This window comes from Botryllus schlosseri, chromosome 12 (assembly GCF_051294905.1).
Source record: "Botryllus schlosseri isolate E-star chromosome 12, Bs_hap1, whole genome shotgun sequence".
Classification (NCBI taxonomy): Eukaryota; Metazoa; Chordata; class Ascidiacea; order Stolidobranchia; family Styelidae; genus Botryllus; species Botryllus schlosseri.
The window spans coordinates 12,869,088-12,895,225 of record NC_137247.1 but is presented as its reverse complement, the minus strand read 5'-3'; the positions used below and the strand labels follow the sequence as shown (position 1 = coordinate 12,895,225).

The 26,138-nt window shown below is 41.9% G+C and overlaps 1 protein-coding gene across 2 annotated transcripts in view; it reads right to left on the bottom strand.

Moving 5' to 3' along the window:
- LOC145452044 (ras-related protein Rab-18-like) overlaps positions 1-26,138 on the bottom strand; it is a 220,346-nt gene that overhangs the window by 139,893 nt on the left and 54,315 nt on the right. The window lies entirely within an intron of this gene.

The following is a 26,138-nucleotide window of genomic DNA, read 5'->3' as shown; positions in this document are numbered from 1 at the left end:
GTGTAGTAATGCCTCCATTTTCCGAAAATAAAACTAGCCTACACTAAACATAACTTTTGCGATCCACCATATTTGTTATTAACGTATAATAATCACGCAAGGTGATGTTACCGTATCCGATACATTTTCTACGTATTGCTCTTCGCCTAAACTTGGGGCCTTATAATATGGGGTAGGGCGCCATCCCATGATATTCTCTAAAAACGGGATGCTCTAGTAAACAAAGGATAAGTATTGCATCTTCATATCAATACTATAATTTGCATCCCATGATGCGAAACAAAACTTATTATGTCGAAAATTGATACCTCCTGGGATGCATCAATACGAATCAAGCTCCCTGCACGTGCCGCATAGCTCAATTCGCAGCTTTTGACAGTCCATGCGAACGAATTAAGAGTGTTTTCAAAACTACTTACTTACTTGAGTAGATTTAAAGTCAGTTAATTCTACTTCTACTTCAAGTAGTTTTAGGTGGCTTATTGAAGAAGTACTTCTATACTTGTACTTGAGTAGATTTTCCGTCACTGCTTCTACTTCTACTTGAGTAGCTTTCTTGACTAATTTGACCACCTCTGCTGATATCATCCATAAGTCAGTTTTTCTTTTCTTTAGCAATTGTCATATAATTCGGACCCTCTCTGTCTTTCAGCGTTCCCTTTATTTGAATTCAAAACGACTATCACTTTTTATACAGTTGCACTGTGTTCCAGAATAGCTATAACCATAAACTCTTGTGACCTCAGAACAGTGTGGAGATCAAACCACTACCTTCGAGTCACGAGTCACCTTGAGACATTACACATTTCGACCCGAGCCCAGCCAAGTACCGTCAAGTCATCATTCAAGCCAAATTGAATTTTCGAAGTATGCATGATTGCATGATGATGCAAAGTCACTACACTTTGCCAACTGGGTGTAGGACAAATTAATTGGTCATTTATCTTGAATCAAATACTGAATAAACTTAGATTTACATACGCTCTGATCTTCAATGACGTAACCTCGGTGCAACAATGCCAGTCTCGTCCGTGCGTAGATGCGGTCTGTCTAAGCTTCAATTCCTCCGCTTCGTGTTGGAGTCCGAATTGGACTGGATAGATGGGTGATTCGAGGCTGCTTATATGCATTTCTGTTTCAAAAACAAACAAGGACTTCCCTGCCAAGAGCTGGCTATAAGTTTCGGGCCCAGTTCGTGATGAGTTATTTTCTTTTTAATCTTTTTATGAATCACAGTTCGTGCTGCAGCCGCGGCCATTAACTAATTGTTTTCGGCTCTATCAGCTACCAAAATGGCACAGCTTCGTGTGCGAGTTAATCTCCCTCATCATTATAAATGACCCATTATAACGACTTCGTGCACGAGCAGAAATGACTAAGTGTCACGATTCGGCCTCGGCTCCTTATTTGGATAGAAACATCGGTCGCTCTTTTTGATTTTGTGCCAACCCAATACATTGCAGTACCTCGCTCGCTGCAATCACCTTTCCCCCGCTCAGGGAAATACATTACCTTTGGGTTGTCAGTCCTTTTACAAGCTTACTCAGCAACCCACACACAACAACGTCTAACAACAAGAATTCTTCAATTCGGGTTTTCATGCGAAGCCTAGCTGGAACTCCGGGATCCTAGTATTTTTAGGCGTCAGAGGCATACCCTGTACGACCTTAGCTTGGCTGGCCCATAATTGGTCGAAGCGACGACCTAGCGCATCACAAATAGCCCCCCTTTTTTATTAACTTTAATTACTTTTGTTCATATATTTCTTTAGGTCGCCAGCGGGCGCTGTTGTTTCATTATGCGCACACGAAATTCATTCGAGGCTCTCCTAAACTGAATTATAGCATAGAGAGTACCGCACGAATAATTTGTATCTTCTTTGTACGGGCGAAACCAGAATACATATATTCTTGCGCGCTGTGTCAAATACATGCGACATCATATGCCAACGATTGTTAACACACGGCGTTGATCACCCGAATTTAGTGCGAGTTTAGAATCCTGGACTATTGTTGATTTTCCTGAGGTGAATTTATTGAAATTCAACGTCGAGTTAACTTTATGTTTTCTTTCACCGAATAGTTGCAAAATTGCGGAGTTTAAAAAGGCGTTAAGATGGGATGGTGTTTGATTTGTGATCAATGCATTTTATTCAAACTCGTCTTACCGTATTTGATCCATAAATGATCATAACAGTAGTTTGTGACATCGGCGGCCTAACAATCAGCTTCCTTTAGGCTACTGATGTGCCGTGAGTAGTTATTGTAATCGCATCTCTTTGGTATCGAGTTTACCGTATGGCAGCGATTATGAAATTTGACTCCTTATAACTTCCTGAATTCGCATCACATCAAGCGCTAACCGTTATTTTGAAATATGTGGTTGCCGTGAATCATAGGCTACCGCTGTCGACCTCAAACTCCGCTTTATTTAAAATGGCCGACAACTTATTCCACTCGTCAACTTTGTTTGTTTCTGGCAAGTATTGTTGGTACACGTATTCTACATTAATAACTTCAAGTTCAGAATACTTCACTCTACAATTCTACCATTTTCTTTACGCTTACGCGTCAAATTTTGGTTGTGTTAAATTCATTTGTTCCATATAAGTTCAAATAAACTTTAATAAAATATATGCCTCGTCATAACGCACTTCTTTTACAACCATTCTCTCGAATTTCATACAGTGTTCACCGTGTAACAGAGGGTACTAGGTATATGAGAACCAAAATTTGAGCTATATGTCTATGGCAGATTTGTAACAGTAGAAAGCGATCACAAACCTCTGGAAGTGATCACAAAGAAAAGTCTGATTAATGCACCAAAACGGTTACAGCGCATGTTACTTCAGCTCCAAAAGTATGACTCCGAGGTGATATACAAGCCTGGATCACAATTATTTGTGGCGGATACGTTGAGTCGTGCGTACATTCCGAAGTCACCCAAAGACGCAGAAACTGCTGATGTGTTTGATATCTTTCAACAGATTGCACATATCGACATGTTGAATGATATACCGGTATCAAGCTCCAGCTGCTCCACGCTCGGCATGGTGAGCCAAGCAACAATATCTGATTCTGTCATGAACACGTTAATCTCTTTTAGAAAACATGGGTGGCCGAATGAAGCCAATAAGCTGGTACCCCAATCAATTCGAAATTTCTACTGTTTTAAAGAGAAGTTGACATTTCAGGATCAAATCGTTCTGAAGGGTGATCATATTGTCATACCGTCGTCCATAAAAGGCACTATTCTCAAGCGACTTCATGTCAGTCATGTTGGAATTCAAGGTTGTGTACGCCGGGCTCGTGAATGTTTGTATTGGCCCAACATGGTTAACGTTATTACGGACTTCGTATCAAGCTGTCCCACATGTGGCTTACACCAACCCAACCAACAGAAGGAAAGTCTGATTTCACATACGGTACCAGGACGTCCTTGGCAAATAATTAGTAGCGATTTATGTGAATCAGACGGACAACATTATTTGATTACAGTTGATCACTACTCGGATTATTTTGAGGTAGATCGACTAACCTCACAGACTTCTACAGCAGTTATTCGCCGCTTAAAATCACATATGGCACGTCATGGAATCTGCGACAAATTGATTACTGATAATGGTCCATGCTATGCTGCTCATGACTTCGAGCATAGTGTCCTATATGGTGTCGACACAAGCAAATCGCACGGTTCAATGAAATTGTATCACGTCACAGTTTCCATTTGGCTACAGGCAATTTGACGGTGATTTTTGACCGGCTTGCCGAGCATTAAATTTGATGAATCCGATATCAATCGAAAGCTGACTCTGCACTGATTACGAAAATATAAATTTAATTCCGCTCGCGGCCCTGGAACCCCAACAATCAGCCCCCAATTATTCATTGTCGAGTAGATTGGCAGTGTGACGCAACAATGCTGTCTGGCGAAACGAGAGACTAGCTCAAGAGCAAGGATGCGGCCGAGCGGCGAGAGTGGGATCAGCTGACGTCGCGGCAATAGCAATGTGCAACCGCGCCACATAGAAACGCTGCGCTGTTGATACTTTTTCTTTGCGTTTCGGTACAACACACACACCAGCCTTTCCTTGACTTGTAAGGGTAGAACTGGGTCCACAGAATGTATTTGGTCCCTATTCATTTTCGCGCAATATCCTTCAGCTGATAAAGATATGTAGGCTACGTCTAAGTAGTCTACATTGGATATGTCAGATTATTATGATATCGATTGCCTTAGCCCGCTTGTTGCGTAGGGCTCCAGAGATGCGTGGCGCTGTTGATACTTTTTCTATGCGCTTCGCTAAAAGCGAGCACACACCAGCCTTTCCTTGACTTGTAATGGTAGAACTGGGTCCACAGAATGTATTTGGTCCCTACCAATTTTCGCGTAATCCTTCAGCTGTTAGAGATATTTCTAGTAAGAAAAATATACTTTCAAGTAATAAGATTCACTCAAGACAGCAAATTTAGATAATGTAAATATATCATATTGTAGTAATACAACTACAGTGTTGAGTTTTCACTCTGGTCCCCATAAGCACCACGTCGGTGACCTTGTCAAATTCCGAGAAGGCGCAAAAGTGCAAACTCTGTTGGGCCGAATGGACAATGGACATTCAGTTATTCACCAGGCCGTGTTATTTTTGGCATATGCCAAAACTGCCAAAAATAACTTATTTTTGGCATTTTTCGATTTTTATTTTTGGCAGTTTTGGCATCGTCCTCTAAATAGATAGTTTCAGCCTCGAATTAGTCACAAAAACGCTTTATTTGGGCTAGTTTGTCAAAAGACACCACAAAATGTGCAGCATCCAGGTATAATCAGTGCCACCAAACAATAATAAGAAGAAAAAACCTAACGATTTCATAGGTTGATTATATCAAACGAAACCACAAAATGTGCAGTATCCATCGGAATCGGTGTCTATAAGCAAAAAAAAGAAAGAAAAGCCTAACAAACACGCTCAACATCTGATTGTTACAGCTGTTGAATAGACTGAAATCATTTGCACTGTAACAGTGCTTCCAAACTCAGGTCAGCCAAGTTTCTCCTAAATTCATTTCTCGCCCAGCGAATCTGGGAAATATCGGCTTCAACAGTAGCCGTTGAGGGAAAGAATGTTGCCAGTCATCCACAAAGGGTTTTCAGAGCTTCAAAATCTTTGGAAGGCCGAACCGGCATCCATGCATCATGAAAAGCGATCACTTCGCCAGTCCCATCAATCTCATCGCGGAAAGAATTTTCTTCCCGATCCTTTTCCAGGAGTTTCCTGTGCTGTCTCTCAACACATTCTATTTAGTAGCCCGACTATCATTTCTCCTTCAGTCTACCGATATATTTTCGGAGGACTTTTGTCACTTCAGTTGGCTTTAATATTACCAACTCGCATGGAAGAGTCCTGGGAAGGTTAGCTTGTTTAAGAACATTGACGTAACAAGACTGTCTGGCAAAACGAGACTATGCAGCTCAGAAATAGCCAGACAGTTCGTTGCGTCACAATGTTCAACTCGATCACAATGCAAAAATCGTGGTTGATTTTGGGGGTTCCAGTTCCATGAGCAGAACATAGTTTATATTTTAATAATCAGTACTGCGGCAGCTTCTCATTGATACCCGTTTTATCAAATTTAGCGCTCGACAAGCCGATCAAAAATGGTCGTAAAATTGCCTTTGGACAAATGGAAAGTATGACGTAAACCAAATGCAGTCAGCCGTTCAATCTCGCTGTGTCCACACCATTTCGGACACCATGCTTTCACCCCTAATGGGTGGGCTGGACCCAGATTAAGAAACCTGCCTTTCACAAACGCTATTCTCGCTTGTAACGCGGTTCTGTTAACACAACACCATGAACGAAATACACTATTTGACAGGCCGTGTTATTTTTGGCATATGCCAAAAATTGCTTATTTTTGGCATTTTCAAATTTTTATTTTTGGCAGTTTTGGCATCTGTCTCCTGAAATGCCAAAAATAACACGGCCTGGTTATTCACAGATGCGAAAAAAATACTGCAAATCCGTTTTACGTAAGTTACAGTAGGAATATATATACAGGCTACAGAATGAATATAATTCAAATATCTGTGATACCACTGTATTACTTTTGACGCAAAAGGTCCCCGGCATTCAAAAAAACTATTTGGTGATTGAAAAATGCTAAACCAAATTCCAACGTCAACGTTTATAGTGATATCAGATATATTCCAGTGAAAAACAAAGGTATGAATTTGGTGGTAACATTTTGGAATCATTTGGCAGGTATGGCCCGCAAGCTTTCTAGTAATGGATTGAATCCGGACAGCGATACCAGTTTAATTCGACACTCCTGCTGTTAAACTTTATTCAACAATCAACATTTTACCTGCTGCATTCGCGGACCCATACGGATCAAATAAAAGCTTGTAATGTATGCTCAATGCTCATGCTCAACGCTCCTTGCTCACACTTAACCATAAAAGCGACTATAGAAAGTATCGACACCCGCCATCAACAGCGCGACGTGTCTCTGGAGTCCTACGCAACAAGCGGGCCAAGGCAATCGATATCATAATAATCTGACATATCCAATGTAGACTACTTAGACGTAGCCTACATATCTTTATCAGCTGAAGGATATTGCGCGAAAATTGGTAGGGACCAAATACATTCTGTGGACCCAGTTCTACCCTTACAACTCAAGGAAAGCGGCTGGTGTGTGCTCGCTTGTTCCGAAACGCATAGAAAAAGTATCAACAGCGCAGCGTTTCTCTGTGGCGCGGTTGCACATTGCTATTGCCGCGACGTCAGCTGATCCCACTCTCGCCGCTCGGCCGCATCCTTGCTCTTGAGCTAGTCTCTCGTTTCGCCAGACAGCATTGTTGCGTCACACTGCCAATATACTCGACAATGAATAATTGTGGGCTGATTGTGGGGGTTCCAGGGCCGCGAGCGGAATAAAATTTATATTTTCGTAATCAGTGCAGAGTCAGCTTTCGATTGATATCCGATTCATCAAATTTAATGCTCGGCAAGCCGGTCAAAAATCACCGTCAAATTGCCTGTAGCCAAATGAAAACTGTGACGTGATACAATTTCATTGAACCGTGCGATTTGCTTGTGTCGACACCATATAGGACACTATGCTTCGAGGCATTTGCAAAGGAATATGAGTTTGAACATGTGACCAGCTCTCCAGGACACAGCCAATCGAACGGAAAGGCGGAATCAGCTGACAAAATCTTCAAATCGTTACTTCGTAAAGCGACAACTGACAAAAAAGACATAAATATTGTACTGTTGGATTGGAGGAACACTCCAGGCGAGACTGTTCCTGGCTCTCCAGCACAGAGGCTATTTGGAAGACGCACCAAGACCTTGTTGCCAATAGCAACTAAACTGCTTGAGCCAAAAATTGTTTCTGATGTCATTCCACCGCTTATGGATCGGAAAAGAAAACAGGCAAAGTATTACAATCGTGGTGCAAAAGACCTCGCCCTGTTGAGTCCTGGTCAACAGATTCGATTCAAAAGGACAGAAAATGGCTTGTGGCTCGAAGCGGTGGTGATTAAGCAACTGAATGATCGATGGTACATTGTTAAGGCGACAGATGGAACGATCTACCGACGCAACAGAGAGTTTATTCGAACTACTGTAACTCGCCCGCATGTTGCATTTGACTTTGACGACATTTCGATTGCCAGACCAGCAGTAGTGAACAGCGATACTAATGGGTCGTTATCTGGTTCCAGTAGCAGCAGGCCAAGCCGTACAGTAATTCGACCAGCATTGCAGCAATTAGAGCTTAATGTCTCTGATGATCTGTATAAAAGTATAGCTAACCAATCGTCTTGGTGCTCGGCTATACAATACTTATCTCGAGAAGCTGTTGCCTTGGGTGAAGTTCTTCGTACCAGATATATGCTCAATACAATGGTTTATTCGACGTTGATGCAGTAGTAGCGTATAGAGTCTCAATCATAATAAAAGGTAATCTCTAACACGTGTTACCTACACTTATATAGAAGTCTGGACTCTCGAGTAATCACTTCGAGAAGTATTTTCTTATTCGAGACATAGCGGAATATCATGGACGAGTGATCACAGCTGGATAGCTGCACAGTCTCTTCTCGAAAAGGAACTTAATTAGGGGTAATTAAGGGAAAAGCCAATTAGATTATACGACCATGAATGACAAAATCGATTTACTATGTCGAATACAATTTTGGTACAGAAAGGTCACCCCGTCCCCCATTAAAAAGGAAATCGGATAGTAACAATCACGAGTAAAGACTTTTAATTTCAACGACCCTTTAAGTAATTAGGCTACATGAAATGTTATCCAACAAACTATACTGAACTAGTCCTATACAGTTTCGGTTTTAGTATGAGAATTGCAAGAGTAAGGTTTTCTACTGCTTTTCTAATATACAAGTTATCCTAAATTGGAATAACATAAAACAATGTAGTCCTAAGCAATTAGTAAGCCTAAACAATTACAAATACATCCACGTGACAGCCCACATCATCATGAGTGGTACCGCCGCTGTTCACGTGAAGGCAAAATTAACTTCAGTGTGTGGCCGGTATATATACAATAGTGGCCAGTTCAACATTGCAATATCTCGGTCGATATTGTACTGTGACTTAGGGTAACCAACATACCCAAGTCCGCGTAAACTTCAGCTTCGGGCCGTGGCCCATATGCACAATTGTGTTCCTGGTCAGTGAAATCGTACAAAATCTCGATCGATAATGTACAGGCGTTTCCGGCGTAAACTTGTCACTCAACTCATGTGCTGTCGTGCACGTGCAGGTTTCCTGTGGGGTCTGGCATCGTCTCGGGTTGTAAGAGCTGCGTAATTTTCGTCCGCGATTCATGGCTTGTCTGATTCACACAGACGTCAGCGTATATCTGTGGGGGCTGGAGATTCAGCATGGCTACGTACGCGTGTTGGCGCTGTCGTGTAGGCCAATGGTCGCAGAAGTGGTTATCGTCGGTCGCGGTATATCGGTACAGTTTCGTCGGAGAAATAGCGGCGAACTGTTGCTGTCGACTGTTGCAGACGTTGCAGTGAGACGGCACGTGGTGTCAGAATCGTACGGAAGTATATTGCCAGGTCGTTGTTGTTGAGTAGGTCGAAATCGTTTCGATGAATTCGCACACATGAGTAGAAGATTGGTACGCCGGAACGCGGAGCGTGGACGACGGACACGTATATATTCGCCAACTCTGTAAAAAACCTCACGACAGCATCACGTGGAAAGGGCATATAGCACTATTACAATTGGCACAAAATAACGATACAAGCATGAAAGAAAACACACAATCTATCAATAAGTGACCAGTCTGATAAGGCAACCCTAAACCTAATTATGAAGGTGTTGACAATATCAGAAACAATAAAAAAAGAATAAGGCACGCTATTCCCTGACAGCGTTGCAAGCATAGGGGTCAATCTCTGGCGCATGCAGAAAAAAATGTAGGGAGCAGACGTGCGAAAACAGATTTCTGCACGTGGCAGAAGTAAATGCAAAATGTACAGGAAGTCTGCTAACTAGCGAACTCCTTAGTGTAAGTCAAAACAGGTCTGCTACATTGCGATTCAAGTAATAAATTCTCGGTGCCGCCAGGGTCAAATTTTGCATAATCTTGACAGCGGATATGCGATTGATAGGTACTGCTGAGTTTTGTAAAGCGAATTCCAAACAACTCATCAGATTTCGACCGACACGCAAGGAGTTACAGAATAGATGCTCTGCTCACGAGGCATGGCGTAATTGAAAACAATTCAAAGATTTATTAGATATGTCAGTCAGTAATGGAATTATCATTCAAACTCACATTGATCAATGTAGGATGTTATCATACAGACTACTGTTATGTGTCTGCGATGATTTTAAAGCTGAAGTCCATATGAAATCACTTTTTGAAATGCCGTCAGAATACCATTACACAATGTTGAGTCATGGAGTGGATTATTTGAATGACATATATGCTGAGCAAGAAATCTGTATTGCGAATTTACACTTATTTGCTAAAAGCGTTACGCAACTTGAGAATTCACTAGGTTTGTAATCAGCGGAACACGTGGCGATATGGTGTGTGCCCTAAAACACTGTTTTAATATCGAAAGCTGAAAACCACATACGCGTTTTGTGATAAGGTATCCGTCAACGAATTGAAAAAAAAACACGATATCCGTAACTAGAATATTTCGTAATATTCACGGGTCCGTTATCTATGAATCTAGAACCAATTTACGCAGTTCAGTTATATCATCTGACCGAACAAGACATGTCATATTTATACCGAATTTTATAATAGGTCTTGCGCTGAGTACGTTGCATTGCGGCGTTCACAATGTTGACTACGAATTCACCGATTACACCTAAATAGCGGAGGCCATTATAGCTAAGTAGGTTACTCATGATACGCGTTGTATCGCATAATAATGCTTTTCGACATAACATTCAAATGTACTTAAATCAGACACGAGGTTGCGGTACTGTTCAAACGTTTTATCGTGTAAACCAGGAGATTCGCTAAAAGAAGACGCATTCAGCCCTGTCTCGTTCAAACTGCCCGCAGATTGTTTAGAGCAAAAACTTTATGCCCCAACCTTACAGCGAATTGGAACATCTGAAAATCCATTAACCATAAGTATACCAGATATTACATCCAAATACATATAGTCACTCCGGTTCACACTTACGCGCGTAACGAAATCACAGTCGCCGATTTCCCGCATCTAATCCCCAAATACATGTGAGCGTGGCCGTATAAATTGCATAATTATCGGTGATTCTTCTCAAGCAAATGTGGGACAAATCCATTATTGCGTATGGTAATCCCATAATATTGGGCTTAACGAATTCTACAACTGTGGGATAAGTTCATTATATTTGCACACATGATACTCCCCATATTAAAGAATTCAAGCAAAAGCTACCCAAGATCTGATTACATTCGTCCATATCTTAGCGTAATATATTGGTTTGAAAAATCATAGATTAGTGATTACTGGAAGCGGGTATCGAATGTAATGCGCTCATATATTTAGTCCTCTCAGAAAAACCAGCGTCGGCTCGCTGGGCAATGGCCAACATTTCCAGTATGCTAGTATGTAATATGCAGTACATGTAGTGTGAAATGCACTTCATTATGTTCACAACCCAAGTCATTCGCCTTTGCACGTAAATCATATATTGTCTCAGAGAAGCTAAGTTATCATTTACTGACGGCGCGACACAATTTTGAACGGGAAGGCGATTCGATTTTTGCGGTGCCATGTAACTATGTGGTGCGGCAATTTGCGCTGATCGCTGACCGGAGAACATGGCGGCGTTATTTTGACCAATTTTAGCAACTCGAGCTTCGCCTAAATACGTAGGCTCGTTTTCAACAACGCTGATAGGAAAAGCGTGCCTAATACTTTCGTCGGCAATACCGGGTAAAGCAGCTTTTTGCTTAACATCTTTAGCGTGACCGATTTCAGAGTTAGATTCGGTTTCCTTATCAGCAACTGATTTCTAGGGCTGGGCAAAATCGAGTACCTGAGTGATTCGATTCTGAATCACGTAAAATGCTTCGAGTCGAGTCGAGTAATCGAGTATCACTCATTATGACGTCATAGCAGAATATTATTTGTCAAAGTTCAAATATGTACCTTTTAAGCGACCACAAAGAATATAATGCATGTTATCCATCATATTAAGGATACTTTGTTATTTTTTCGACCATACCGGTTTCATTGCACTTGGTGACAATATTGTGGGATGATCATGACTTCGGAAATGTGCTATTTCCAGTAAAGTTCGTAGCTTTGTACTTCATGTTTCGTATGCTACAATACGGCCAATCGAGGTTTCAAGGCTTCAACAGTGAAATTAGCATAAACTCGTTGATCGTTGATAAACTCCTCGTTGATAAATCAACTTTCAGTGGTGAGGAGCGTATAATTTCAGTACTCGAAAAAATTGTTTTTTACTACTCGACTCGAATCATTAAAATTAATACTCGATTCAGATTCGAGTACTCGAATCATTGTGCCCAGCCCTACTGATTTCTCATTATCATTACTCGCCATTTAGACACTTATAAGTGACATTTGTCTATGGCAATACTGAATATGCAACGACAATATAACAATAACACTCAAAAAATCACCAACACCTACACAGTCATAGGGTCTGCTGTCGTGAAGTTTTCAACAGAAATCGACAATTAAAACGTGTACCGTGTTCGTCCGTGAAGAATGTCCTTGTAGTCGATAGCAAAACGTCAGTCTCAGTATTGAAGATGTATATCCAACGACTGTTCTCGGGGCCCATGCAGCAATTAGAGCTTAATGTCTCTGATGATCTGTATAAAAGTATAGCTAACCAATCGTCTTGGTGCTCGGCTATACAATACTTATCTCGAGAAGCTGTTGCCTTGGGTGAAGTTCTTCGTACCAGATATATGCTCAATACAATGGTTTATTCGACGTTGATGCAGTAGTAGCGTATAGAGTCTCAATCATAATAAAAGGTAATCTCTAACACGTGTTACCTACACTTATATAGAAGTCTGGACTCTCGAGTAATCACTTCGAGAAGTATTTTCTTATTCGAGACATAGCGGAATATCATGGACGAGTGATCACAGCTGGATAGCTGCAGCATACTTGCAAGACTATGTTACAACTTGATTCGTTGCTGTAATTTATATCCTAATTCGGTTCGCTTCGTTTTCTATTATTGTTTGCGATGTTTTGAGAAGGGGATGTTACGTGGGTTATTGTATGTATTATGATGATGCTTCCCTGTAAAGTAGCAAGGTATGACGTCATGCCTTACCCAACTGTGCATGACCGCATCCCTCGTGCTTGACCGCTTCATCTGTTATATATCTCTCTGGTTGATGGCACATGGAAGCCATAATAAATGTACAGCAAGTAACACTCTACACCAGTGGTTCTCAACCGCCGGTCCGCGACGGCATTCCTGCCGGTCCGCGAGGTATAATACAATTTTATACTTCAATTTCAAGATGCAATGTTGAAAGCTTGTCCATTGATAGAATAAATAAAACATCAATTTTTAAAATAATTCAGAAGTTCGTGAGGCTTGAAACATGTTCGATTTAACTTGACGTTCAAGACGTGTTATTCGGCGAGCGACAAGTACAGAACAGGTACGAGCTGACTCATCGCTATACAGCGCAGTTTGCGCGATCATTCGTTTTCGATTCATTCATTTTGTGTAGGACCGTATCTGGGGCATCCAAAACCACCCAATTGGAGAGCGGTCGAGGTTGAAAGTGCCCAAAATTATTTTGCAAATGAACCTAAATCATAGCGTATTTTTCTGAAACCGTTTCCAACATTTTTCGATTTCTTTTCGCGCTTTGCGCGATTTAGTGTCACTAAATGTCTTGCTTATTAGGTGCCCTTCTCCGAGATGTACGCATGATTTATAGAAATAGGCATTTCGGCGTCAGCCATTACTGCGCCACGACGTACCAACCCCTAATGAAGTATAGGCTAACATGGAACTCCGAAGGGTGTGCCAACAATTCGGCAGCGAGAATACCGATTCAGTCATGAATGATCGATAATATTCGGTATTGCCGCGATTAAGCTACATAAACTCTCTGCTTACGCCGAGTAGAATGAATGTGCTCACAAGTACAGGTGAAAACATTCACCGAACTGTAGGGTCTGGGGGTGAATCCCCCGGCAGTTTAGCTTATCTCCATGTGGGGGTTCAACACCAACGTTTTTGGGGTGGGCTAACGAAGTGCTTTTGCGGCCCGGATTTCCGGATGGCCGGTATAGTTGCTGTAAGGTGTTTTCGTCCGGCACACATTGTATTCGTAGTTGTCAGAGTAGCGTATGCGTCTGAAGTGGGCAATGAGTAAGGTAGCACGGCAAGGTGCTTGGTTCGACTTGGTGCTTGGTTCGAGTTGGCGTGGTCGGTTAAACCCACGGCCTTCGGCGCGATAGACTGTAAACGACTCTCGGCGGTAGCACGTTTATCTGGATAAGACAATTTTATTCCGAGTCTGCAGACTGACTACCACAAAATCACATGGATGTTATCATGAAGATAACTAATTACGATCAAAACCCTTTAAATGTCACTCTCTAGCACCATATAATTGCAAAAAACGGTTGCATACTTTACATTTTGGTTTCAGTTCATTTTTCGAAGTGCACCGGTCCGCCAGACATTTTTTAAAATTTTACCGGTCCGCGAGGTGAAAAAGGTTGAGAACCACTGCTCTACACTGCTTGTGGGTGTTGAAACGTTTTATAGAATAAACACATACTATTAAAAGTGGTACTTTGATGTGGGTTATGAGACAATAGGCTGGGTGCATACCCCGAAAACTTGACGTGATAGAGAAAAACGGAAGTCAGTTTTGAATTCAGCGCCCAAAAGTTAGTCGAAATTAATTGTCTGAACAATGTCAACAAAAATTGTGTTGAACAATGTAATTTTCGAAGTAAATTGGTAATACCGTTGGAGTTGGTATATTGAAAATTTGTGGAGTCGGTGGTAAAATTTACCGACTCCACAGCCCTGGTACTAACCCGCATAGATCGACCAAGACGCAAGTTTTTTTGTTCAGGTCTGGTACACGAGGACTATTCCAATCAGTCTAAAGCGGATGCCATGCGTCAATAAATGATTATGATCAACATTGGCTTTTGAGGTGGGCGGCTTTTTTCATGGATTATATAGCGAATGAACGCCGGAATCCGTGAAACAATCAAGAAGATGATTCCAGATGGGTCAATCATCAAATCTCTGCATGCGGTAGAGGTACTTAGTTTTGATGTAGTCCATCCTTGCAACCATGCAATTATAGATATGGCCTAATCTAGCGCCTGGCTCAAGCCTTGACGTGGTGTGCTGGTCGGCTTATTATTACTAATGTAAGCCGATAGCTGTCGAGATTGGTATGCCTGCAGCAGTTGTATCGCTATTCTATTATTCCGCGCTACACGCCATACATCTTTAACATGAAGACATGATGAGCCATAGTTACTGGGTCATTTTCCTTTATAATTTGACGATGTATGATAGAAAAAGGCTCAAGGGCTAGAGGGAAATTCAACAGTTTAGCCTGCTCCAAAGCCTGTTATAGTGTCATATACCAGTGCTCTTCAACCTTTTTCGTTGTGGTACACCCTTTTAACATTTACTCGAAACTGACACACCCCTGATCACATAACTCACCGATTCTGTATAGTAAGCCTAATCCAGGGGTGTTCAACCTCCTTGCTATTGAAGGCCATGCGTTGATTCCATACATAGCATACAGCCGTATTCCGGCGGTGAGTCGTCATGGCCCATCTGGACGCTATATACTCATGTTAAATTGGCTACTGGGAACTTCGCACGGCGGAGAGTCCTTGTGGAGTTCTGTACCATCACTGATCACTTCAGATATACCTTGCGTATAGAAGTTTGAAATTGTAGCAGCAAAACACCTTGCAGGCATACTATCTCTTCATCCAAACGCTAGTATAATTATGTTAGGAAAAGGAAACTGACCTGGCCTTGTGGTCGCGCAGCGCGCGAAAAAAAATTCCATCTGGAAAATTAATTTTCTCCATAATATTGGATTTCATATATTACTGTCAAATATTTATCCATTCTTAGCCCACGTAATCATATTAACAGGTAGAGCTGATAGACGGGTTATATCTTCGAAAATTTTGGGCAAAAAATTAATGATGATTCGCATCTTCCGGTTTTTATTAATCACTTTGCTCGATGTTGTTATTTTTTGACCTCCAATCAGGATTATAGGCATAGTCGAAATATATATAGGAATCAGCCAAACGAACGAGAAAATCTTTCATACGTACTACGCACACCATTCCGACTTGGTATTTCTTTATGGGGTGCATTAGGGTTGTAACCAAGTCACAAGTCAATCTCACTTTTATAGTTTTAACTCAAGTCATTTTCAATTCACCACCGAGAGTCAAGTCCGAGTCCAAGTCAGCGAGCAGAGGGTCGATTCCGAGTCATGGTATTACGACTCGTGTCCAAGTCATTGTGTTGACTGACCAGTTTCCAGTTAAAGTCTTGTTAAATCCACTTTTTATAACTCGGTTTGGTGATATCGAATGGTTTACATTTATAATATACTTTCCTCACTTTTAGCAGTTTCTGGCCGCATTTTCAAATAGCAGTACCAATTGGTACTATTAATAGACGAAATCCCAACAGTGTGGTTATACTTTACTATTCTTCGAAATGTCGATCTTGGTCGTCTGAGTCTCGAGTCATATGACTCAAGTCCAAGTCGAGTCAATACACAGATTGACTCGAGTCGAGTCATTTCCGTATTTTGAGAAAATGACTCGGCGAGTCAAGTCGAGTCATCATAAAATCGTGACTAGTCAATACAGCCCTGGGGTGCATCATTTTTCTTTGCGGTTTGCATTTGTACGGTGGGACTCAGATTACACTATTGTATTAAAAACGAAAAACCCAAGTCATCCTGAATCGCGCTAGGCGTAAATAAAATTTTCAAGTTCATAATCTTTCAAAGATTTGGGAACCAATTCGTTAATTCAAATCGCTTATTGACGGTCGCCATTACACGCTAAATTATTGTTTAACGGCTGTATGCAACATCTGCTGGTTCGCTACCTCTGGCCTATTGAAATTAGGATGAACAAAGCTGCAACGCATTTGTAATGCTAAATAGTAATCTGACCACAATCTATCACAGTGGTTCCAAACTCGACTCATCGATAGACACCCCTGCAATTATGTACAATGCGCTATTTATGACCATCCTGCAGAAATTATTAGTGCAGTATTTCTGAACTCTCGCGGCGGTTTCCTCGAGAATCATTACAGACAGATATCGCAAGCTTAACATATGTCAACTCCATCCTGTTCTACTAGAAAAAGATCCAAAAAGTCCATTACTAACGTTCAAATGACGAGGAAAAGCATTTACTCATTGCATCACAAAAGGCATGTTACTTATATACAAGCTATACGTACAGTAGGGCTGTTCAAAAATAACTTTTTTTCCGGATGCCTGCCATTCACGTATTAAATTGTCAGATTACCCTAAAAAACGCTGCACACCAAATTTGGTTCAATTCTAACAAGTATAGGACTCTGCAGATCCTCGGATCGGTGGATAATCCGAGAATTATCTACGAAAAACTCACATAACTCCGCTTCTACTGGTCGGAATTGAGTCAAATTTGTTTTGCATCGTCTTTGAAGACAGCTCTACAATTTCATGGGGTTGACGGAAAAATTTAATTTTAATTTTATTTAATAAATTAAAATTTTTAATTGGATCTGCGGAGTCCTATACTTGTTAGAATTGAACCAAATTTGGTGTACAGCGTTTTTTATGGTAACTTGACAATTTAATACGTGAATGGCTGGAATCCGAAAAAAAAGTTATATTTGAACAGCCCTAACGTACAGCTGATATGAATATTATAAGGGTTACCAAACGTCCTCTTTTTTACTTCTTTGGAAATGTCCTTAGAGGGCGCCCACTAGTCCTCTTTTTCGAGAATTTTAGTTAAATATAGGGCAAAATTCGACCGAGAGTTACAGTAAATCAGCACTGAAGTAACGCTCCGGCGACTATTTCGGGAGCTGAGCCGGAATTTTTTTTACTCAACCAACGGAATGTGAAGGATAAACTGTATTTCGAGAGATGAGCCAGAAAGTTGACCTTTTTTTCTAGTCAACCAACCCCGAGGTGGGAAAAATTTACCATTTTTTCAGAATCTTCGTTCCGGTATTGCAAGTCCGAAAATTTTGAAAAAGTGCCCTCTTTTCAGATTTCCAAAATATGGTAGCCCTACATTATACGTCTGTACGATATTACACACCGGTCAACAAGTTTTGAAGCATAAACTTGCCCGTTTATTGTGATAGCTATTCATTGGTATATTTTGATGCGGATCTGGTACACCCCAGTATACCCTTCTACAATTTTGGTACACCCCAGAGTGTACGAAACACCCGGTTGAAGAGCCCTGTCAAATACACATGACGCACCTCCGTTGCATATGGCATACAAATATTAAGTTGGCAAAAATAAATACGAAAGGGTGGTCTGTTGGGCGGAGCCCCCAGAAGCTGCGATTAGTCGATTAACTAGGGCCATTCCATACACAGACAACCGATGTTCACATCACTACCTCTTCAAATCTCCTGAAATTTGGTACACGCACAGATGAGCTAATTCCAAACAGGATGAACTTTATTTTATGAAAATTGGACTTTGGGGTCAAAAGTTACGTCACTTTGAAAATTGACAATTTTCTGCTCATTTCGGGTCTGCACTTCCCAGGTTTTATCAATGAAATATTCAGGAAGGTGTGGCTAGATGTTGGACGACAGTTGAGATACAGCGCTTGAATTTATCTGAAGCTTGTCTGATTGTCTATATTTCCAAGTGAAATTTAATACCCTGTAGGTTAGGGTCAAAGGTTAAATTGGGGGATCTAAAATCAGTCAGGCGTTACACGATTTAGACTGCGGATTGCTCAGAAATATTGAAATATTTTGGAAAAAACGATCTTAAATGAAAGTTTGCTTCAAGGAGAATTCGTTCATAGCTGCTTGATTTTGGTTTTTAAACTGTATAGCGATGAAATTGCAGTTTCAAGAGCACACTTCATTTATACACAAAAATGCAGTACTAGTAGGGCGTGTTCGGACATTGAGTCTGTTGTGTGTGCGGATATCATGTCTGGGGTGTGTTCGGACTGTGTTGCCATTCGGACATCCTGTCTGGGATGAGTTCGGACTGTTTTGCTCCTCGGACATATCGTGTCTGGGGGGTGTTCGGGACATCATGTCTTGGGTGCGTTTGGACAGTTTTTCAACTCGGACATCGTGCCTAGGGTGTGTTCGGGACATCATGTCTTGGGTGCGTTTGGACAGTTTTTCAACTCGGACATCGTGCCTAGGGTGTGTTCGTAATGTGTTGCCTTCAGGACATCGTGTCTAGGGCGCGTTCGGACATCATGTCTGGGGCGTTCGGACTGTGCTGCCACTCGGATATCGTGTCTGGGGGGTGTTCGGACATCATGCTTGGGGTGTGTTCGGAATGTGTTGCCATTCGGACATCGTGTCTTGGGTGAGTTCGGACTGTTTTGTCCCTCGGACATTGTGTCTGGGGTGTGTTCGGACATCATTTCTTAGGTGCGTTCGGACAGTTTTGCAACTAGGACATCGTGCCTAGGATGTGTTCGGAATGTGTCGGCATTCGGATATCGTGTCTAGGGCGTGTTCGGACATCATATCAAGGGTGTTAGGACTGCGCTGCCACTCGGACATCGTGTCTGGGATATGTTTGTTCTGCGCCAGACATGCCTCAGACACGATGTCCGAATGACAACACAGTCCGAATTCGCCCCAGGCATGATGTCCGAACACCCCCAGACAAGATGTCCGAGAGGCAGCACAGTCCTAACACCCCAGACATGATGTCCGAACACGCCCTAGACACGATTTCCGAATAGCAACACATCACGAACACACCTTAGGCACGATGTGCGAGTTGCATAACCGTCCAAACCCACCCAAGACATGATGTCCCAAACACCCCCCAGACACAATGTCCGAGGGGCAAAACAGTCCGAACTCATCCCAGACAGGATGTCCGGATGGCAAAACAGTCCGAACACACCCCAGGCATGATATCCACACACACCCCGGACTCGTCCGGACACGTCCTCCTAGTACTGCATTTCCGTGTATAAATGAAGTGTGCTCTTGAAACTGCAATTTCATCACTTAACAGTCTAAAAACCAAAATCAAACAGCTATGAGCGAATTCTCCTTGAAGCAAACTTACATTTTAGATCGTTTTTTCAAAAATATTTTAATATGTTTTTGAGCAATCCGCAGTCTAAATCGTGTAACGCCTGACTGATTTTAGATTCCCCCCAATTTAACCTTTGACCCTACCCTACAGGGTAAAAAAATTGACTTGGAAATATGGACGATCAGACAAGCTTAAAATAAATCTAAGTGCCGTATCTCAACTGTCGTCCAACATCTAGCTACACCTTCTTGAATATTTCATTGAGAAAACCTGAGATGTGCAGACCCGAAATAAGCAGAAAATTGTCAATTTTCAAAGTGACGTAACTTTTGACCCCGAAGTCCAATTTTCATAAAATAAAGTTCATCCTGTTTGGAATTAGCTCATCTGTGCGTGTACCAAATTTCACGAGATTTAAAGAGGAACATCGGTTGTCTGTGTATGGAATGGCCCACTATACTTATAGCCCCTCTCTGGAATCTCGCCATGAGCCCCGCCAATCGTAGGGCCACCACTGATAATACCGAACCAACACACTAAAACTTATGAATAGTCTTAATCACGTGGCATGTACACTTTCACCCAGTCCACACTGGCGTAGCAGCATGTGCTGCCGCCCCTGGCTCTCGTCTAAAATGCCGCCCCCTAAGTAGATCCAGGGCCGTAACAGCACTTCGTCAGGCCCCCCAGAACGTTGGTCTTGCCCCCCCATAGGGGGATAAACCGAACTACTGGTGGGCTTCGCCCCCCAGACCCCCTCACGCTATTCGCTACTTTTCGTCTACATTGGGTGTCCGTTCCTGAGTCAGCTTTAGCCTACTCGCCTATACGCGCGAGCCGCGACAAATTTATATAAATCATGATTGAACCGGTCAATATGATGGGGAATTGCATATATATTGTTATCAATTTTCATCCTTCCTCTGCTCACTTAATCTGATTTACCGGTAGAGACGAGTGAGGTGTGTTTGAAAATGTAGGACCCCTCAATAATAATTAAATATGTTCGGGCGGGCAGATCCGTTGATATGACTTCGTTACGTAGGCCTAATGTTATTTCGCGACCTCCTGACTGCCATATAAAAATATAGAATCGCCCAAACATACTAAACTAAAAGATCACACGATTTCAAATTGGTATTTCTTCACTGGCTTATAATTTGTCCGTGCGGGATGCTATCTGTCTTGTGACGTTCGGATTGCCAAGACTGGAACATTCGGCGCCAGTCATTTAAGCGCCTATATGGACAATAAACCGATATGTATTTTGTATAGGCCTATATAACGAAGTTTTCGGTCAGCATAAGGGAAGTCTTTTTCGGCCAAGGTTTTCTCGCTGCCGATCATTCTGGCGCACTCCTTAGAGTCGCATATTATAGATGACCTAAAACTTTATATGTCTTGGTGCGTCGTGGCGCGGTGATGGCCATTTCTAAAAATCCTGCGTATTTCTTCTTGGCGGCAGAGTAGGCTACCCATTAATCAAAATATTTGTCTACTTGAGATAGTTGCATAAATTTTCAAAAAATACTCTATAATTTATACTAATTCACGGAATTATTTTGGGCCCCCTTCCAATTGGGGGGGTTTGGGGCGTGAAAGTCACGGTCCTTGAGTAGACCGCTGCAAATTTCGACGTAGATTCATATTCAAGCAATCTTTTCAATAAAAATTATTACAAACGAAATGCCTAGTCTCACCCTCACCGTCAATAATATGGCCCAAAATAATAAAGACAAGAAATAGCGAACGAATGTATTTCATTTTCGAGTCTCAATTAGTACTTGTATATTTAAGCACGATCTGTCAATCTGACAATTATGACCAACTTAAACAGTTCCTAGGACCGGTTTACCTTCACTGCTATCTCGGTCTGCTGTACCAAATCGTAACCCAGAGCAGTAGGGGTCTCAGCTTTCCCGTGGCCACTTACTGGCCACAGATTTTTTTGTGGCCGGCCACGAATATTTCCTGGCCGGCCATGAAAATGCGTTGTCTCCTGGCCGGCCACAGTGAATTTCATGGCCGGCCATAAGAATTCATCTTGGCCGGCCACGAGTTCATGGCCAGTTCGTGATGTTGGCACATCTAGTTGGATCAAAATCCGCCCTTTGCATCCAATTTGAGAATAGTCAAGTTGATATTCCTCATTTGCAATACGAACTTGCTGGTGGCAAGGTTTGTATAGACGACTGCCACTATATTATCGCACGTACCTAAGTCAAATTACCACTTTATTGAGTAGTTTAGGGATGGGTGCAAAATTTGCACGGCTTTACACGTGTTACCTTCTCTGTTCGCTGTAGAAATGACTTTAATTCCCACTGACTATTGAAAAAGTACTCTGGGACGGTGCGTTGTAAACTAACACCGAAACATACGTTCCTTGAACTATCTAAAATCTAGATAAATATTTGATAAAGTAATGTATGAGCGTACTGCGTACATCTTATTGCTCGGTCAGACAAACGGCTTTACATTAAAACTGGTGTCCGCACAGCTTCCACGCCAGGCGATCAACACAATGAGATTGCGTGGAAAGATAAAACCGTGGTGCATGCAGACTCGATAGCCTCGCAGTTTCTTCGCATCTCCATCGCCCAAGCCCATTAGTGATGCAAACGTAGATAATCTGACTCCCTGCCCTTCTTTCGTTTTCTACATAAAGAAACCGTCATATTTTGCTACAAAAAGTTTGTTTATTCCGTTACCAATTTCTCAAGATCTGAAGCAATTGAAGATATGATTACAATCATTCACAATTCATATACAAGTAGTTGCATGAATGCAATGTGTCCAGCACATGCTTTTCACAGAAAACACCCAGCAGGGGCACGAGAGATCAGATGCACTTTACACGGCGATAAGTATTTGCACTGCATTCAAATGTCGAAGTATAATGAACGATCGGGACTTGTCTGTGTCATCAAGATTGTTCGCTGAATTGCACATTGTTCCTTGCATCAACCACAAATATATCATGCCTATTGGTCAATTCGCAGGCTTGGCATGGGCATTTTTTCATAGATCGATGGCGCTGCATTTGATGTCGCATTGATCGATGATGCTGCTTTAGATGACGCAAAGTATCTGAAGTTATCTATTATTATAACAGTAATTTAATTATATAGCAGGCACATTTACGTCCTATGCCTACTACATCGGTTAGCAGCTTGATCTAACAACGACATGTGATACAAAACGATCCTTGCACCCAAGTAATCAAGTATCCTCTGGCATACACGGCATCTTTAGTGACTGCGACATGCATCTCATTCGTACATTATTTGCCTCGACCTGGAAGAACGGCACCTAGTTGGATATACATTATACATACAAGTTATATAGGATCGGAAACGTGACCAAAATCAAATTTCTGGGAACAAAGCCCCACATTTTACCAATATTACCGGTAGGTTAGGCTACATCGTTCGTTGCCTTTATTCTACATCTACAGCACATCTGCAGTAGTGCGGAGCATGGACCGGAGCCGGATTGGATATCCGGCCGGATTTTTACAATTTTGGCTGGACCGGATTGGAGTCGGATCAGTACTTTTTCTCTTACAGCCGGAGCCGGATCACTATTTTTTTGATCCGGCCAGAATTTTTATGGATAAGCATGACTTTTATATGGGTAAGCATGACTTTTATAACTATATAACTACCAACCAACCACACGTAAGTAACCTCCAAGCCAGTGTGAACATAAACGAGGCATATATATCAATTCACGGAACCTCCGTACCGAGTAGGGCCGGATTTCTGGCCGGACTTTTTCATTTTTGGCCGGACCGAATTGGAGCCGGATCAGTACTTTTTCGGATACGGCCGGAGCCGGACCAGAGAATTGAACAACCGGATCGGAGCCGGACCAGAGAATTTGTCGATCCGCCCCGCACTAATCTGCAGTGTGTCAAGTTCACGTGCTGCTACGGCATAGAAATATTCTTAGATTCATCGACAAAATTCTCATCGAGCAAATGAGTGCAAGCTCCATTGATGTTGAGGATCTCGAACTTCGTATGTACTGTATAGCAGTACGATAATCAAATATGTATATAACCGTATATCGCGGACTCATCATAGACCTGATACAGAAAGGAAGAATTGTATCAGCCTGGCATTATCCAATTCACAGCTATTGAGCTATACGAAAGATAACAAACTATGGAATTGTTTGCAACTAAGACATATCCGATCGGGGGAAGCACCGGCCACAGCGAGCAACTCTGTGGCCGGCCACAGAATGTTATGTGGATTTCACAGCTTTTCTGGAACTTGAAACAGTATTTTCCACATATTCTTGGTTCATTGATTCCGTAATTGTTTCGTTCGGGTACTTTCATTACGGTATTTAGTATTGAAAACAAGAAAACAGGTAAAATGACGGCATATTGACCGATCCAGTATCTCGATGGAACAGATTATGCATTCAAGGAGGTATATAGTCGAGTCTACTTAAGCGTAAATCGAAAATCGGCAGTGAATTAAGACAAATTCCCAATACAGTATTGTATTATTCATAAATTCATCAGGGCAATCCACAAAAGATTTTAAACTGCCCCTACAAACATCCTTAAACTGCATGATCAAATATATATGTATTACTTATTCGCATCGCAGACTCATCATAAACGATAAACATGGTTGAAAAATGAAGGGCCTTATCATCATCATATTGTTAATCGTAGGTTTGCATATTTACAAAATAAAACTAACTATACAATCGATTGCAATTGCAACTGCACAATGCACATCTTACGGTTGAAAATCAATATCAGAACGGGGGAAGTACCGGCCACAGCGAGCTCTTATCTGTTCTGTGGCCGGCCACAGAATGTCATGTGAATCTCACAGCTTTTGGGGAACTTATAGAGATTTTCTGACAGATATTTGGTAGACATTGTTTTTTCCAATTCTATGCAGTTGCATACGATTAGCTGTGACGAGTTTCAGCCGAATATTTAGGTCTATTTCTATAAAATAAAAAGATACAAATCAACACTTACCATCAGTTACCAGTTTTGATAATATCTTCATCGCCTCTAGCTTTCTCTACCATTATTTCCTGTTTCATTTAGCGGATATCCCCCTTTTTAATGCATTCTTTACATCATTTTTTGTGTTTCTAATTGATATATAGAGACGATTTCAGATCGTTTCATCTACTTTCTATCTTTTCATTGTATCGCTATTCTTCTGGTATTTCGGGTGAAAATGCATATAAACTGAGCTAAACTCTCGCTCTCACCTAGTTCTATTTACTGTACGCCCATAATAGATCATACAATCGACCACGATTGGGCCACATACAGTGATACTAACTTGATATATTGCAGCCGGCCATGAAAGTTACTCATGGCCGGCCATGAGAATGAGTTTGACATGGCCGGCCATGAAAATCACCATGGCCGGCCACAGAATAGCACTTTTCATGGCCGGCCAAGGAATATCTGTGGCTGGCCACGAAATTATCCGTGGCCAGTAAGTGGCCACGGGAATGCTGAAAGTCCGTCTCACCCAGAGTATAAGATCACTAACCTACGGATAAATCGGCAACTTAGTTGTCACACTTGAATACAAAGACAAGCTTACTGCTGAGACAGTTAAAAGCAGCATAATTGGTCATGGTCATCCTATAGTTGGCCAGGCCCCTTCCGAGCGCTGAAATTTTACAATACTGGTCTTAATCGAAAGCTATCGTTGCCCTGATTCCGGAAATACAATTTAAATGCTGGTTTGAAAATGGGCATTTTCCGAATAATTGCTCGATTGGTCATTGTGTTGCGTTGCGGCGCTCCGATTGTTAGGAACAATCGGCCTTGACGGCTATTTTGGAGGGGTTCCATTGCCATATCAACATATTTGGAAACAGCGCGACACTAGCTTTCGATTGAGACCAGTTTGAATAAATTTTAGCTCACGGGACGCCAGTTACAGGACTACCAATTACGCTGCTTTTAGCCGGCTGTGTTGTGCAGTCTCATTTTGCCGCCCCTGGCGCAGAGCCAGAACCGCCAAGTGGCTGCTACGCCACTGCCAGTCCATCGGTCATATTGCACCTAAATGTCCTCCGTTTTGGAAATCCGACCTAGCTTTAACAGCTAGGCTGATGGACAGGCTCAAACAGAAAACGCCATGAATGACGTGAAATATGTAATCCGGACGGCCGTGCGCGGGATATTCGGGAGTCCAGTCGGAGTGATGACCTTTTTTTAGCCAACAAAACAAGATTTCCATTAAACGTTTAAAATCTGCTGTTTTCAGTTCCGGTATTCTAACTTTACCGATTCCAAAATACGGCAACCCTGCCTTAGTGGACCATTTGGCATTC